Source organism: Daphnia pulicaria, chromosome 5 (genome assembly GCF_021234035.1).
Source record: "Daphnia pulicaria isolate SC F1-1A chromosome 5, SC_F0-13Bv2, whole genome shotgun sequence".
Lineage (NCBI taxonomy): Eukaryota > Metazoa > Arthropoda > Branchiopoda > Diplostraca > Daphniidae > Daphnia > Daphnia pulicaria.
The window spans coordinates 142,383-160,294 of record NC_060917.1 but is presented as its reverse complement, the minus strand read 5'-3'; the positions used below and the strand labels follow the sequence as shown (position 1 = coordinate 160,294).

General features: G+C 40.5%; 1 long non-coding RNA gene and 1 other non-coding gene across 3 annotated transcripts; both read right to left on the bottom strand.

Annotated features, from left to right (window-relative positions):
- Positions 1-5,728: 5,728 nt before the first annotated feature.
- On the bottom strand, positions 5,729-15,337 carry LOC124340692. Of its 2 annotated transcripts, none has more exons than XR_006918172.1 (4): positions 15,247-15,337; positions 14,959-15,061; positions 14,711-14,895; positions 5,729-5,916 (listed from the first exon to the last, which is right to left on the bottom strand). It is a non-coding gene; the product is annotated as an uncharacterized LOC124340692 (long non-coding RNA). The 2 variants fall into 2 exon arrangements; XR_006918171.1 differs by lacking the exon at positions 5,729-5,916 and adding an exon at positions 5,950-7,144.
- A 2,249-nt stretch (positions 15,338-17,586) lies between these two features.
- On the bottom strand, positions 17,587-17,692 carry LOC124341641. The gene has a single exon (XR_006918557.1). It is a non-coding gene; the product is annotated as a U6 spliceosomal RNA (small nuclear RNA).
- Between the last annotated feature and the right edge of the window lie 220 nt (positions 17,693-17,912).

Sequence of the window (17,912 nt, the reverse complement as noted above, 5' to 3'; positions counted from 1 at the left end):
ATCCGAAGTAGTTTAGAATCTGCGAGAGTTTATTCCGAAACTAACTAGAACGAAAATGAATCGAAATACAATCATCTACCTGACTGAAATTAATGTTCTGATAACATCTGATCCAATAAATGTATTTAAATCAAGGGTAAACTGTACCGACTGCCAGAAGTTAAACATTATTCTATGCACCATGCACCAATGTAAATTGCTCGTTAATTCAAATACCCATTTAACAACTTGAAAAATTAATTTGCCCAGAAAATCTATCAGATATTCATATTCAATCAAAAGTTGTTTTCAAAAACTCGTCATTGGCCATCACCCCATGATGCTATTAACTTTTTCAATCAGCACAGTCGTCATATTGCCAAACCATCACACGAATGAAATAAATGATGGTTCAATTAAAGTATCAGCCGCAATGGTAGGCATAATTATAGGGCACCGAATAGTAGTATTGCCGTCGATGATTTGCTTAACGCTTGCAGTCAAGCTTATAAAAACTTGACCACACGGCCACCCACGTCGATGACGTAACACATTTTTATTCCATAGCTGTTAATTTTACAAGGATGCGCAATCGGTGTGTAATGAACATCATGAGAAAGGCAATCTAGATTCATAAGTAGTACTAAAATTTTGAATTAGCTAAGATAAAATTGTTTCCCTATCACGTTTGATTTATCAGTTTTACCAACTTATTTGCTCATCGCTTGACACCTCAAAAAGAATGGTTGACTTTCTTATCATTAGGAATCTCGGAATACTCTCAATGTTCAAGCTGGATTCATATGCCTGTGCAGGTAAACATTTGAATTCCAGACAGTTAACTTGAAAAGGATGTCTCTATTGAGAGTATGTCACCGTGTGAATCAAAAATGAAAATTTATCTGAATAAATCTACCTGACTGTTAGCAATGTTCTGATAAAATCTATACCAATTACTATATATATATCAAAGGTAATCTTTACCGACTGCCAGAAGCTTAACATGGTTCTATGCACCGTGCACCACTGTAAATAGCTCATTAATTCAAATACCAATTTATAAACTTGAAAAATGAATATGCCCAGTAAATCTATTAGTTATTCATTTTCAATCAAAAGTTGTATTCAAAAACTCGTCATTGGCTGTAACCCTCAGCACAGTCGTCGCATGCTGTCCATCTTTCAGATAAATATCGCGTTACGTTACGTGTAAAATTAACAAGCTTGTTGGTACTACCGTATCTGACTTGTTGCACCATAACGAATTACAAGGCGATCCAACATGGTTAGATGTAAGACTTTACCGATTGCCAGGGGCTTAACATGATTCGAGGCAGCACCGTGCACTGCTTTAAACTGCTCGTTACTTAAAATTACCATCTATCAACTCGGAAAATTTATTTGCGCAAAATCTATTATATCAAAAACTCATCATTGGCCATCACCCTTGCTATCAGCTTTTTCAATCAGCATAGTCGTCGTATGCAGTATTATTATCATCTTCGACCGTCGTAACGAATAATAATAAAATATCGTTTAATGAAAATATCAGCAGCAATTTAGACAGGATTATAGTATTGCTGTCGGTGAATTTGCAACGCAGACGCAGTCTGAGCTTATTGTAAAAACGTGACCACACGGCCATCCATGTCGATTGCGTGACAAAATTATTGGATATATGTTTATTTGACAAGGATGCGTAATTGGTAGGCTATGTAGCTAATGAACAATTGAACATTATGTGTACGTCAGTCTGGGGTTGAAATTGTTGCTTAAATTTGTAACTAGCAGAAGTTTACATGCCTTTTCAACCATGATTGAAATATTAGTTTTATCACCATGCTTACTAATCGCGTTCTCACTTAAAACTAAGTATTTTTCATTAATTATGTACCAGACCGTGATTAATCACTTGATCACCTCACCACATAGATTTTCACTGAGAATTCAGGGAGAATCTGTTGAGGAAGTTAGTGCAACACGTTGAATGTGAAAAAAGAAAAAATTCAGAAAATATATGCTTTACTCCGAAACAAAGTTTAGACAAAGATTGAATCGTCTTTAAATGTTCAAACTGAAGGTTAAATTTACCAATTGCCAGAGTCTTCGCAAAAAACGATGCACCGCACACTGCCTTAAACTGCTCGTTATTTAATATCATAAATTCATAAGCACTGCCCATTTTTTTTAACTCGATAATTAATTTGCTCACAACTTCTATTAGATATCCCTGTTTTCAAAAACTCGAAAAACTCATGATTGGCCATCACCTCTTGCTATTTGCGTTTTTCAATCAGCACAATCGTCGTATGCTGACTAACTATCACATAAGAGCGTCAACTCTTAGGTGTAAACTACCAAGCTTGTTGGTACCATTTAATGAATTAATTTAGGCAAGATTATAGTATTGCTGTCGGTGAATTTGCTACACAGTCGCAGGCAAGCTTATAACAACGTGACCACACGGCCATCCAATGTCGATGAAGTGACAAAATTTTATTCCATAGCTGTTAATTTTACAAGGATGCACAATCGGTGTGTAATGAACATTACGTGTACGGCAATCTAAAGTCATAATTAGTACTGAAATTTGGAGTTAGCATAAGTGGAAATGTCTTCCCTACCACGTTTGAATTATCATTTTTATCACCTTACTTGCTCATCGCGTAGTACCTTGAATTGAAGTATTTTCTTTTATTATCGTCACGTAACTTGAATTACTCTCTTCGTTCTTACAAAAATTTCATGATTAACGGAGATAGATCATAGATGCTACGTGATTTCTTAACAAATCACCGTCTTTACTCCATCTTCTTGATCTTCTTTCAATGAAAGTCCAAACGAGAGTAAATCACCTTTACAATAAAACAAATTTTAATCTGTGTTAACCTGCCTGACTATAAACAATATTCTGATAAAAACTAAAACGAATTAAAATATATAAACGAAAGGTTAACTTTACCGACTGCCAGTGGCTTAATAATTCGATGCACCGTGCACCACTGTAAACTGCTCGTTAATTAAAATACCCATTTATCAACCGAAAAATTAATTTGCACAAAAAATCTATTAGTTATTCATTTTCAATCAAAAGATGTGTTCAAAAACTCGTCATTGGCTATAACCCCTCAGAACATTCGTCGTAATATGCTGTCCAACTTTCACATAGCGTCAACTGCGTCAACTGTTATGCGTGGCGTTACAATACCAAGCTTTTTGGTGCCGTATGTGACTTGTTGCACCATAACGAATTACAGGCGACCCAACATTTTTTAATAATGAAAATATGCGACTAGAATATTGCGACCAGAAAAAATGAAGGTTTTACAAGGATCGTGCGTTAAATGCACGTTACATTTTGCAGTCAAAGCGTTAGAAGAACAAAGCCAAACCGCTTTTGCATGTCGGGCAAGCTCGCCAGCAACCACCACATGTAAAAATGGTGATAATAAATTTTCTGTTTGCTCTGTACATGTTGACACTGGCCAGCGGGTGCGGCAGGGGTGTGGTTATCGAGTTCGTTGTATTCCTCTAAGCTTCACGTACAAATTGTAGGTTTTAGGCGCTTACCTTTAATCGAAAAACTTTGCCGCGCGGATGTCGTAAAAACATTCGGCCGGGTAAACTCGACCGACCGGTTTCAAGTGAATTTTTATGGCCGGCTTTATCAGGCATTATATATAGGTGTGATGAAGTACATGCGCACTGTAAATGATTACGTTGCGGTAATCTCCCAAACTCGACCGACCCCGCTTGTTTTGTTTTTACATGGCGCGTATTACACATTTACTTTGATTGTGAACATGTGCTGGTTTATTATACCGCGCCCAATGGAAACAGCTGATGGCGATCTGTTGCAACTACAAGCTATATACACGTCAACAAGACCAAAACACACTTTGAGCTGATATGCTATACACATATGTTCAATTGTTCGTTGTGCCGCAATCATATGAGCTAGATATCAAGTTATCAACGCGTCCGTTGCATTTTTCATTTCTATTTTTGGCCGAGCTGGTGTTAGTAATTTATAGAGCAAATTTAGGTTGTTCAAAATTGTGAATAAAAGCTGCTGGCTATAGACTGCGCCGGAGAATGTGAGAGCAGATTATATCGGAATTGAACAGTAACCGCGACGGGAGGTTACTGGGTTCTTGTTGTGACTACAAACGAAACGATATCTATGCACAAAGAAATATATATAAAAAAAGAATAATATGCGTCAAATCCGCCTCGATGCTCGGCTATTTCCATCACGCCTTTGATCAATTAGAACGTCCTTTCTCTCTATAAATACTCTCGCCCGCACCAATCGTGTTTAGGCTTTTTCGGCTGCGTGTATGTTGTACAACGTTTTATACAATGAAACTCGCATGCACCCGAGTCCCTTTTATGGCTTATTTTCTCCAAGTGTTTTGCTGCTGTTGCGCATTAAATGCACAATTGTCCTCCTTTTGTGCTGGCGCTAGACGGGCAGACGTCCTCTTATAAGTTTCGTACTCTTCGATTTTATTATCCCTTTTCTAGACTTTATCTTTTCTTATTGATCTTTTTTCACTTCTCATTTTATCTCGTCGTTTGTATACTGAACTAAACTAAATAAAAATCCTTCAACAACAAGAACCCGCGGTCGCCAATATTTTCATCCCAAGGAGTTTGCTTATGGCGGTGGGATACTGTGGGAAAAAAATGAAATGAAATGGTCCAAAATTGATCTAAAGATGAAAAATGAATGAATAGCGCGCGTTATTGGGGGGTCGCAAATGTTTTTGTTTTGATGGCCAGTATTTTGTGTGTGTGTATACACAATAACATGTATATAGAGAGATATACATGTATGTATGTGTATACAAACGATAGGCATCGAAATCCAAATATTTAGCGGGCGGCGAGTTCTTCTTCTTTATCGGCCTGCGCCGATTTTCTCCTCCAATGAACTCGCATTTCCCCATCGCTGCCTATATGGCGGCGACACACACACGGCCATTGCTGCTGCTGCTTGTCTCTATACACACACACAGAAAACAGTAACACACTGCGATGCGGAGCCGCCCACATCACCACACAGCACAGCCGCAGATCCTTATTATGGATATCCCATCCAGTGGCACTCGATTCAAAATAAAAGATGTTCTTATTTAGTCATCACGACCGCGATGATACAGTCTGCTGTATAATAGGTCGCAAACAGAAGGATATCATCTATAAACCCTACTGTATTTATACCTATACATAAAGCAAGAGCTCAGCCCTGTGCAGCTACTAATACACTCAAGGCAATAACGCTCGACTGAAGCCAAATGAGTAGGTTAAAAAAAAAAGCCTTATAGTTAAAGCGCAGTTGTGGACGTACATTTGAATCGATTGATTGTATTTTTGCCTCTCTCTTTTCTTTATAGATTCTTTCCCCCCTTTATTGTCAAGGAGAGACCACCGCTGCGACCATGATCTGGGTATTTGCTAGATTCTCCTTCTAGATCTCCTTTTTTTCCTTCAATGAGAATAGACTATATGCACAGGGGGAGGGAGTTTGTCGAACTGATCTCACAGAGAGTTGGGGCTGCTGGATGTGTTGCTTCAAGTGTTCCAGTATTATAAACCCCCTCTCTATGCCAACCACCATCATCACCAACCTCTTGTAAAATCGCCGCCGCCGCCCGGCTTGAGAAATATAAATATAAGAAAAAGGTTTTTCCTTCTTTTATTTTTTTTGTTGTTCGCTGATATTCTTTAGACACACACACACAGTAGTATAGTAGTAGTAGTAGGCAATGGTATAACAGACGATTGTATGGGACCTCTTCATGGTTGTCGCTTGAGTGAACCGCCTTCATGAAAGAGCTAGAGGAGAAAGAACTTGAAAGAGTAGTGCTCACACAATGTTTGGCTTCTGGAGTAGGTCCCGTCTTTTCATCCGGAAGAAAGGAGAGAGAGCAACTGGAGAGCAAAAGAAAAAGGGTGTGCTGCTATACGTACGTTCTACAAACCCCCAGTGCGCACAAGAGTAATAAGGGTGGTCTGTCTCTCACACGTATAATAAACGTACAGCTTTCTCTAAATACTCACTTGATAATAATATTCAAGTACTTTCAAAAACTCCCCTCATCCACCCGTCAATTTAAAATATCACAATCAAACGCCTTGTGTATAAAGCTAATAGATTCTCATCCAGAAAATATGAATGTTTAAATAGCCCGCCATTGTTGGGATCAAGTCGATCGACAACGTCATCATCACATCATCCGCTGCGCAAGCAAACATTTAACAGGCAGATCGAATGGCTATTATACAATATCCCTCCCCGTCGGTCTATATCTAATTGAAAATCTTTTCCGCATACTATATTCCGCATCCTGATGTGCGTTCCGGGGCTATTTACGGAATGATCCGCGTATGTCCGTCCGTCTTCACGTCACGGTTTTCGTCGCGTGGCCGCCCATTCTTATATACACCATGTAGACTTTTCTCCCACCCCCCTTAAAGCTTATAGAGTATATCACGTAAAAGAAAAATGCTGGCTTGGTATGTATAGAAAATAATATCTTGTTTTCACGTTTGTGTTGATATATACTCCGCCCTCCCACGCAGCCGGAGCTGCCAAACCGGCTGAATCAGCTCTACTATATACATAATATACAGGGCCACATCATCATCATGAGGAAGAAGAAGCGCATAGAGAGAAAAAAAAATATAACAGTGTTGCTTTTGTTGGCGGAAGAAAAAAGCCAGCGTGGAGGAAAACAGACTAGAGAGAGAAAGAGACGGAACAACAATAACGGCCGCGATAGCTAATGAAGGAGAAAATCCTTGCCGCTGCTGTGCTGCTGGGACTGAATGACCATCATATAGCAATTCGGCTGCTTTCCTTCCGTGCTGCGCGGGGGATGATGTTTGCCTGGCTGTTTGGACACAAAACACACAGGAGGATGAACACGAATGCGCACAGGGACATCAACTAATATAGGACCAATGGGAATATCATGGCACACAGCAGAGCAGCTAGCAGATGCAAAAGAAGAAAATCCCCCAGCAATTCAAACAGAAGCGGCGCGCGGTGTATAAAACTTCTTGTGTGTGTTCGACTTTTACTTTGCGATAATCTCCTCATCTTCTTCCCACAGTCTCCGCGATGCCATAGAGCCCCCACACGCCGGTACTGCTGCGCCTATATAGCGACGACATTTACAGAAAACAATCATTTAGCCTCACAAATAGGTCTTAATAGTTTAGGCTCTACCAGCAGCCGGATTATTGGACATAGATAACATGCCTTTCTCTCTCTTGTATTTAGTATCTCTGCTGCTGTGTGAACGTGGAGAAAGAATTTCGACGATGCGCAGTGGCTGCCACATATCACTAATGGCTGGGCCGTGGTGGATAGAAAACCTTAGACACCCATTTGACACGACATTCTTCGACTAGTTTCTCTTCGAAATTCTTCTTTTCTCGTTTTTATTTGTTTTAGATTTTCCCAGGCTAGGCTTTAAAAGATGTTTGCTTGTCGAGCGCGCTAACTGTCATCCCATCAGCAATCCACGGTGCCAGGATCTCCTTCAACAGCGCTCACACAAGGAGAGGACCCTTTTTGGGCCCGGTGCAAAAGGCCTATAGACTAACTAGGCTACTTGGCCTAAAGGAATATAACGACCAAAAGATTTCTGTCAACAAACATTTACAACTTTTCTCGTCATTTCGTTCCTCCGGCTCGCCTATGAATGCTTATCCCCCCTTTTTGCTCTTATACGATCTAGCCCGCCTCATAATATGCCAGACCCACTGGCATCTTTTTTTGGCATAGCCACTTTTATATTTCTATGCATAACTGGTGGCGCAATATTCGTTTGGGTTAACTGCATATGAAAATATAGTTGAACTGTCATTGGGCGTTTGACTTGTGTGGATAGCAGCTGCCATGGCCGTTTATCGTTATTCCATCACGAGCATTATCCATAAATCCCTTTTACCTTCTTAGGCCTTTAGGCGTGCTCTTTATAATCTCCAGCAGCCGGAGTCTGCTAGCATAAAAACATATATAGACACTATACTTTGATAGGCCTATAGAAGAAATGGGCTTGACGGTCGTTGAAGGCGGAACGTTTAAGCGGAACGAAGACAATTCTCCAAATAACAAGTTCTATTACAGCAGCAATAACAAATCAAATTATTGGACTTACATTGTGTTACAAAATCTGGGCAAAACTTTTCGACTCGTCGTTGCTGGGCTTTAACTAGACAAGTGAATCTAACATTGCCTTACGTATGTACATCGACGGCCTGTACAACCCCGCTTACTTGAAATCAGGCTACTTGGAGATCGCTGGTTCATTGTCAAACTTGGATTAATTAGTCGTTTTATTCGGTACGGGGACAGCGCGGCCTATGCGATCGCGAGGTGAAAATCAAGGCCCTTAGTGAGACGCAATCAAAGTTAACGTTGACTTTTGGATAAAACATTTTGTCAGGGCGTTAAATTGTACTTTGTATAGGCGCCGTGAGGAGGCGTCGAAACATAGATTGAGTTTACTTCTGTGTAATAAAGTTTCATTATATAGCTCAGCTTATGGAAGGAGAAGGATGAGACTCAACTTCCCTGATGTACTGGTGTATATAGTTTAGATCTAGGCGCTGCTGGACGTATATTTCTTTATACCAAGTCGAATCCTGCTGGATGGCCCCGATGGCCTGTCTTTGACACATGCAGAAGGTTACCCGGTACGTGATAATGTTTGACGGCGATGATAGAAATCAAATCCATCATCTTCATCAAACTCCCGGAATTAGATTACAAAACACGTTCGCTCCTTGTACACTCCGCATAGGGATCGAATAAGCTTATTCATAGCCGGTCGATAATGGACAATTAATTTTAATTATTAGTATACCTATTCTCCGATCGAATGCTTACGGATATATCTAATGAGGAATGGCACATGGCAGAAAATGTTTCCCTTGTCCATTTTTGGGCAAGGATCTTTGATTCTTGTTCTTACTATATTCCCTCCGCCCAGCTGCGATCGACAAACGCGGGGCGAGTGACGATGGAGACGAAGCGCTGGGGCCTGTCGAAAGGCGCGCGTCGGGAGCTGTTGGGTATGTCGAGACGTTTGCTGGGGATTTCTAGAAAGGAACACAACAACAACAACAACATGACGAAACAGGAGCAGAGAGACACACACAGAGAGAACTGTCTGGCTCCTGACACACACGCAACCTAAAAAAAAATAAAAAAGTACCAGAAGAAGAAAAAAGAAACGGTCGAAGATTGAACAACAAATCAGCCCAGCTTTGTTTGACACTCGCACCCAGCCACCAACGACCAACACACACAACAACTACACACACACGGGCAGCCGAGAGAGAGAGAGAGAGGCTTTTGCGGTAGATATAGACGGAGAGCTTACAGCTTGAGAAACAGTCAACTCAAGTGGCCAAACTGAAAAATGTCTCACCCCCTTGTTCAAAATCAACAATCTCTATACCACACACACATACACACAAGACTTCTTCTTCTTCTTATTCCTGATCTGTTTTCATACCGAGCCGTGTGTTTTTTCACAGCATAACTCTCGACGACGAGGAGGCCCGGCTTACGAGTTCAAATGACTCGGGTTTCAGCAGCAGGATCGCGCCTTGCTGGTGAGACCCGCACGGACTCTGGGACTTTAGGAGATGTGCTACATCTCAGGATCCCTCCGTCCGCGTCCGTCTAACAGATCTAGAGAGAGAGAAAGAAACGATGGCGATGCAAAAACAACGCGTTAAGACACGCCAAACTAATCCTCCGCCCGAGTCGAGTGTGTGTGTGTTGTCTGTTGTGCTGTGTGTCTTTTTCGTTTGGGTTTTTGTTTTTGAAACACAACAGATCCTATAAGGACGACACTTTGGTTAGAGAAGCTAATAATACGTAACGTTTTGTTGGGACGGGCAGGGAGTGGCTGGATCATCAATTAGGACTTGTGAATCCTGTATATACACACGCAAGCAGAGCAACTGGGCAGACGATAAAACAATTTGACGGCAACTCCTTTCGGAAAACAACAACAGGCAAATGAGGAGGCGCTATCGCGCATTTGTTTTTCCCGTTGGCCCAATCAACTGGGAATTTGATGTCAGAATTGTTTAACAAATAAAAAAAAGTTATAACTCGAAATAGACAGAAATAGACGATTGATTCGCTAGAAAATAAAAAAAATCAAATAGCCTATTATGTGCTATCAAAATTTAAAAAATTTCTATCCCGACTCAATTTTATAATTGAATCATCACCGTGCGAATGCGGTCAATTTTGCGCGTATTGTGGGTGGCATTTACAAGATTGGATCAGTATACACCGGACATGAAATTTGGTAAACGGATAGAAAATAAGAAAAAAACAAAACGAAAAGGGGGAAGTAAAAAGTAGGAGGTTACGTACAGCATATATCCCATTATCCCCATGTTCTTGTGTGTGTGTTTTGGTGTGTGCCTTGTACAAAGAAAAACAACCGTTTCGGTTATTATCCAACAGACGAGGCCAGCAGCAGCCAGCCCAAGCCCAAGGAAGGAGAAGGAGAGTGACGATAACCATCTGACAAAAGAATAAGATGCTCCTGCGCGTTCTTCTCTCTATTTCTCCTATATACCTATACTCTCGCTGCTTGGGTGGTCCATTGCTCTTTATACATTTTCCTCCATCGACACCATCCTCTCTTCGTCTTCTTCTTCTTTTTCCCCTTGTTTTGTTTTCCTCTACCCAGCGTTTCCTTCCGTCTTCTACCGGGTCGTCGCATTGGTTACGTCATTATTTACAACATTTCCCAGCGCGCTACGAAATTTTTCAGACGCAATCATGTAATAAACGCAAACATAATGGACCTACATCATCACATCCTGGACGCTAATTCTCAACAATACAGACCACCACAAAGCGCATTCCTGAATTTTCTCCCCCCAAAAAATAGAACTTGACAGTTGAATTTTGCATAGGCTGATGCATTTTGGTGTATCCTAACAGGAAAGGCTGGACAAATGATACACCGAAAGAACGGCGGAAAAACAGAGTCATGTGTTATATTGTCTTCGCCTAGTTATAACAGTCCACATGAGCGAAAAAAAATGTGTACGGCGGAAAGTGCATGTACTGCGGAAAGGCGAGTACACAAATCTTCTATTATCCGCATAGAACCCGGGTCGGTGTGGTGTTTCCCTGACACACACACACACACACAAAACGATGGAGAATGTGTGTGATGGCAGTCAAGTCACCGAGAAGAAGAAGAACAAGATGGTTGAGAGGTCGAATGAGGGCGAGGGGGGCTGCACTATAAGAAACTCACAAGAAAAATTTGGTGCCAAGCTGTCTGGGCCGACCGTGGGGGGAAATGATGATGAGGCTTACAAGACGACAAGAGCAGAGAGAGGCAGGCAGAGAGAGCGTCGGCAATGCCAAAGAAAAAGAGAGAAGACGAGAGAGTGTGAAACAGACCAACACAGCTGCTGGGATCTCCAGCAATCCCGGGGACCACCCCCATATCTTCTTCTTCTTGGATTTTTTTTCCCGTCGCTGGCCATCCGAAACCTTTCGCTGTCAGCTCCACATCCTCAACTCTTTTTCAAAACCCTCCGTTAAAGAGATTTCATAGCATAAACACATGAAACATAGGAAAATACAACTTGGCCATCTTCCGTTTTTTTTTCTCTCCATGTCACTCGAGTTTATTATGTCAGACAACATGTGTACGTAAAAGAACACGCTCTAACCAACCCCGCCGTAACCCCAATTGCATTTACACACCCGAAAAATAATATCGATTGTAATTCCTAACCATTTTTAAAAATTTAATTGAGGCGATTTCCCCCTGGCTATCCGGCATTCCGGTGTGGTGGACTGGATATAGACTCCACACCGGAAGAATCGAATCAAGTGTACACATTCACTCTTTTGTAAATGTGTGTTGGTAACTATTAGAATTGATGGATAGTTTCTCGGTTGTTTTTCCGCGCTCCGGAAGAAAAGAATGCGGAGCAACAGCATACATGGGAGTCCCCCGGTCCGGTCAAAAAAAAAGACCCACCCATAGGCAGATGCTGGGGAGAGACCTTTGGTGGGTTAACATCAGAGAAGGGTGGAAAAAAAAAAAAGACGAAGGAGAGAGTCAGACAGCTTGGCGACTTCCTGTGAAAAATAAAAGGGAAAAAGAGTGCGCACTAAATCAGGCCGACGTGTATATAGGCGCGTATAGTCTACAAACGGAGATGAGAGACAAGTACAAGAGGGGGGTCCTCATCGTATGTCGTTTGTTTTCAAGCCCCGAGTCGGCGACTGTTTGTCTACCAGAGCCAAAAAGAAAAAAAAGAGAGAAAAGATGGCGAAGCGCGCATCAGCAGTTTTTGGCCAATATCATTTGTTATCACATGTGTTTTACACATACACAAAACAACCCGACTCGGTTTGCGCTGGAAGAATAATCATTTCCTCTTGTCCTATTTGTCTCTATTTGCTATAGCTGACACATTCCACCTTTAAAGCGCACCTTTGCATTTTTCAAATATTCCCGCGCGTGAGACACAATCGAGAGCGATGTAATGGCCCGTATAGCAACTCGGAATGAGCAACTTGAAAGTGTTTGTATGTGGATGTGTGTGTGTGCTCTCTGTGTGTGTATACAAATATATAAGAAAAAGAACCGGAGAGTGTACACAAGCACGCAAGGATATAGCTCTATAGGGCCCTGCCACTCTCTCTCTCTCTCTCTCTCTTGATGATCTGAGCAGCTGTACACTTTGGAAGCTCACCAAGAGCAACAAAAGAGATATACACACTGGCATTCACGGCGAGAAGAGAGCCAGCAGCTCGGGAAAAAAAAAGGAAAAAAAAAAAAAGAAAAGTTGAAGCTCCGGGTACATATAGGTCGTTTACATCCCTTATAACCATAAACGATCCACGTGTGGTCTCCTCGGAGAAAAAGAAGAGACAGGCTTTGTTTTCCTATGCCGCATATATATTTATTTGTACTTATCAGAGAGAGTTGGAAGAGGGGGTTGGCATGGAAGAGGTTAAAACAGGAGCGGCGTGTGAGTTTCTTTTTGAATTCCGCCATACAACGAAGAATGCAAAAGCCAAACGTACAAAACCAAAACAAAATGTTTGGGATTCATCAACTGGATGGGAGGCGAGTCCGTCATATACAACAAACGCAAAGCGAGACGGGAAACAGAACCGAATTGACGGACTGGCTGCTGCCTATAGCGTTCAATCTATCCGCAAGTTGATCCGCTATATAACCCTTTTTGTTGATTGGCAGGTTCCAGGTGTGACGGTATAAAGCGACAATTGACGACCGACGTAAATCATTCAAAAATGATAGCTACTCAATAATCAGTTATTGCTCCATAAAAGTTATAGTCGAGTTCAAAGTTAAATCAAAATTGATAGGCTGTACGATTGACAGTTAATGAAGGACATGAAATTTTTTTTGTTGGAATCCCGGACGTCCGGATTTCAAACGCGTCCCGATGTGGTTTCCCTGCACTTCACTTGTATTCTCCTTGATTTATCGCCGTCTTTTCAAATGTCCCTTTTTCCTTTTTTTTACACTTGTAAAAGTTATGGACTTGCAGTCGTTATATATATGCCATACAGTGCTGGGGGGATACTATACGGGGTCTATACTCAAGAGGCTCTAAGCTCCCAAACTCTTGTCATTTATCCCTGGAGAGAAAAATAAAGAGGGAAAAAGGGAGTTAAGAGTTTGGGAATAAGAAGAAACAACAAGCGAAAAACGGGGCCGTGGGGTCTTTCTCTCTTCACAAATGTGAAAAGAAAAATACGAGCGAAAAAAAAGTCAGTAGTCGAAAGAGGAGGAGCGTTTCAAACTGAGGTCTAGATAGGAAAAACCTACATACACATACAGAAAAAGAGAGACGGAGAAAAAAAAAACAACATATCCATGTCGTCCTCATCAAGTTTGCTGTGCTGCCACAGCAGCCTCTCGTCCCTTATTCACCGCCCGTTTTTTATGTGAGTGTAGAGACCATCAACGGGGCCTGATGCCTATAAGCTGCCCTGTGCTGTGCAACAGAAGCTAAAGCAAACTGCCTGACTGTATATAAGGGGGGAACCTACATAACGAGCTTTCCGTGTTTCAGCCTAGCAGCTAGCAGCCAAGGGAAAATGTCGAAATGAACGACATCGGAGAGAGAGAGAGAGAGAGGAGGGCCATTTGAAACTTTGGAATCGGAACAACCCAACACCTCCTTCGCTTTGCTCCATATCTCCCCACCTACACTCTCCGAGAGTATCCTTATATATTCCCTCTCTTTTCCTTTCCTATATGTATATAAGGCACGGACATATTTCGTTTGCTGTATTGCCACCCCACTCTCCTTCGGGCTTGCCTGCCTTTAACAAACGACGAGGGCTCTTTTCGAGTTTGTTCGTTTTCGTACACTACGCGTCCATCGATGACTCTCACATGTCAAAAGTCCGGCGGTGTCAAAACCGCTGTTGCATCCGTGGTGTTGCTGTACCACCCTTCAAAAACAGCTAGAAAATAAATGCGCATACAGGAGAGTGTAGGGCGCACCAGTAAAATGGGATTGACGGGGTAAAATGAGTCAACAAAAACGGCAAGTGAAAACCAACAACAAGTTCCAATCAACCGCCTAGCTCAGGAGTAATCGTACTCTGTAACTATTTATAATCAACGCCCCCAACTATTCAAAAAGGAAGGTTGAGATAGATTTTTCCTACCTTTAAGCCTGGGAAATACAGCCAGGCATCCACAAGTGCTTCATCCATTCGCTGAAGAGTTGAACACACCAGGCAGGATAGGGAAAAAGGGGGTCCTCATGAATACACCCACACACACATGGGTGTACACAAGGACAGAGGATATTTAAAGATGGGGGAATTCTGCAATCAAACAGGATGCTGTTCTAAATTAAAAATTAAAAATGGGTCACGAAAAATATTTACAATTAATTAACACAAATCATTACCCAAGCGATGATGATGAGATTGTTGCAGATGACAGGGCAACACCAGCACAAGCAAATAAGCTGGTAGATATTGTAGTGATGATGACTTAATCAGGCCTAAAATCTGCACAAAGGAAAAGGTTACAATCAGTGCAAACAGACTGCCATGCATTGACAGGGGGCTTGCTAGTCAGGATTTAGGAACAAACATTTTACACATTTGGGGTTTCCAAAACAGGTTTTACTCTGCTATTTAAGCTCCCATAATAATCGTAATATTTATTATTTAATTTTCTGGGTTTTATTTACCTGTTTAACTGCGTGGAGTGTGACCACAATTTTGTAATTTTTTTCGAAACTTTTTTTCGAAACAAAACGAAATGCAGACGACACTGATGTGACTGATCTTTTAATTAGCAATTGCTTAGATATCGATAGAAATAAAAAATCGACCAATTATTTTAAGATAATCAATCTCGTCCTCATCTGACAAAATCTCTTTTTCAAACGCCGGGAAGGGGAAGCCTCAGAGCTCAGACAGCGAACTTTTTCGATCAGTTTGTTAGCAACTCTCGTGCGAATATTCATTAGTGCAAAATTTTGCAAAAAATGGGAAAGCTTTAAGATTTTGCGTGTCATTCTTTCCCAAAAGTTTTTTTTTTCCGTTCCTGGTATGACAGCCGTCGGCGTGTTATCCCCTATAGATGGTTACCAAAAGGACATTCGCGTCTAGTTTCTCTCTTTAAAAGGGAAAACTCGTTTTTATTCTTGACCATCATTTTCTTTTCTCATGTCTTAGGCTTGGTTTAAAACTTCCCGCCCATCTTGGACATTGCACAGGACATGGAATAAATGCCGTAAATACGTTTTGCAACATTTTATAAGCATCGCAGAATCCCCGTGCGAAATTTTCAAGTTTGAAAAAAGAACTTTGATCACATTATTATGAGCATGTGATGATTTGAGAAGAAATTTTGAGTTGGTTACGGTAACCCCGATGACTAAGTAAAAAACAAACAGTAAGATTTCAGCTCGTTTCTTCCACAAGCAATATTTATATTTCGGCAGTAATTGCCGATACTGAATATCAAATCGATTGCTCGTGTACACCAACAGATATACACTTAAATAAAGGATGAAACGATTCGTGTCTTCATCAACATTGACAAAGTTATCTCGTCAATGCACTTCTGTTGATAAGGATAACGAGCAATCTTTCATGAACAATAATTAGTAAAGCTTCCATATCTAAAAGAATTAGACTATCAAAACCAACCTACAATGACAGCCCTATTTGAACACCGTTTAATTCTTAGAGTGTCAAAATTAGAAAAAAAAACTTTTGAAATAAAAAGTGTGTTCAATTGGGTAATGCAGTTCATTATTGGTAAAACGTAGAATCCATTTATTTTAAAACGAAAAACTCGCTTTTATTCTTTATCACCTTTTCTCTCGTCTTAAGTCTTGGTTTCAACTTCACGCCAGATATTGGACATTGTAGAACATGGAAATGAGGCAATCACCCTGTTTTGGCAATTTATTTAGGCATATCAGAAGGCCCACGCAAAATTTTTCTAAATTGAAAAAAGAACTTTTTCCACATTATTATGAACATGTACAATTTTATTTATTAAATTTGAATTGGTTACGGTAAACTCGGTGACCAAGTATTTAACAAACAAATAAACCTCAGCTCGTTTCTTCACATGCAATATTCATATTATGGGAATTTTCGCCATTATTGTGTGAAAAATGATTAATCGTCAATGTCGATCTACCTCTTGAATTACCCAGCTGGTTAACCTTCAGATAGCAGCGATTCGAAGTCATCAAGAAGAGAATCTATTACTTTAATTTCTCCTCCATTTCTTCTGATCAACGAGTAATTAATCATATAGTTCACGTACATTGCCTCAATACATTTAAGAATTGAATTAACTAATCCAAATAGCACGGACGCCCCTCTTTAAGCACCGTTCTATTCTAGACGTATCAGAATTAGAAAAATTATTATTATTATATATATGCACGTTTAATTAGGTAGTGCAGTTCATTTTTTAAAATATGTATAATCGCAGAGAAACGATGTATGGCTATCATTCAGCCGTAACGTCATCATCAAACATTTTATTGCTTGTGTCACAAATGGAAGTAGCTGTTGTTATTCGTTTAATTTTCTTTGTTTTTGCTAATTACTTTACGAAAATTTTAAAAGATAAGCCTGTGCGGACATGCAAAATGGACACTGATTTTTTTTTGTTTTTCTGCGGGAAGGATGACTCATATATGTTCCTCTTTTCCTTCATTTCTCAGAATTGATCTTAGTGATCGTTGAGGATCCGTAACTTGAACTTTTCAGAACGTTGGTTGGGTTAGACGAATTTTATCTTCAAATCTCCAGTTGTAAATTTGATTCATGCTGAACGAGTCTCCGTCTTTCTCGAGCGGATTCCACTAACTTGTTTTTAACGTTTTAAAGGTTTAAGCGCTTCATCACGAGTATGAAATAGGCTTTAGGCTAGATCAGGCTAGACAACTTCGACGAACAAAATCTCCTTTTCAGGCGCCGGGAAGCATCGAACGGCGAATCTTTTGCGATAAATTTGTTGGCAACTCACTCACGAATATTTATTAATGCAAAAATTAGCAAAAAATGTGGAACGCTTCACGATTTTGCGTGTCATCCTTGCGCAGGGGCCATGCTAATCTTCTCTGTATCGTTCCAATTTTAGTATATGTATTCCGTATGGAATACACTTATATGATGTCCAGTCATGGTATTTATACAAATCCACGTCGCCCAAACCATGAGTGGTGTTTTTATTAAATCAAATAATTCTTATTTGTTAAAACTGTACAACCAATCGGAAATCAATTTAAATGGCCATGTAGCCTCTTAAAATATTGTCAAAGTTCATTATTTGGTTAGTTAGAATTTTTTTTAAGGCTTTACACGAACTGCATTAAAGTCAATT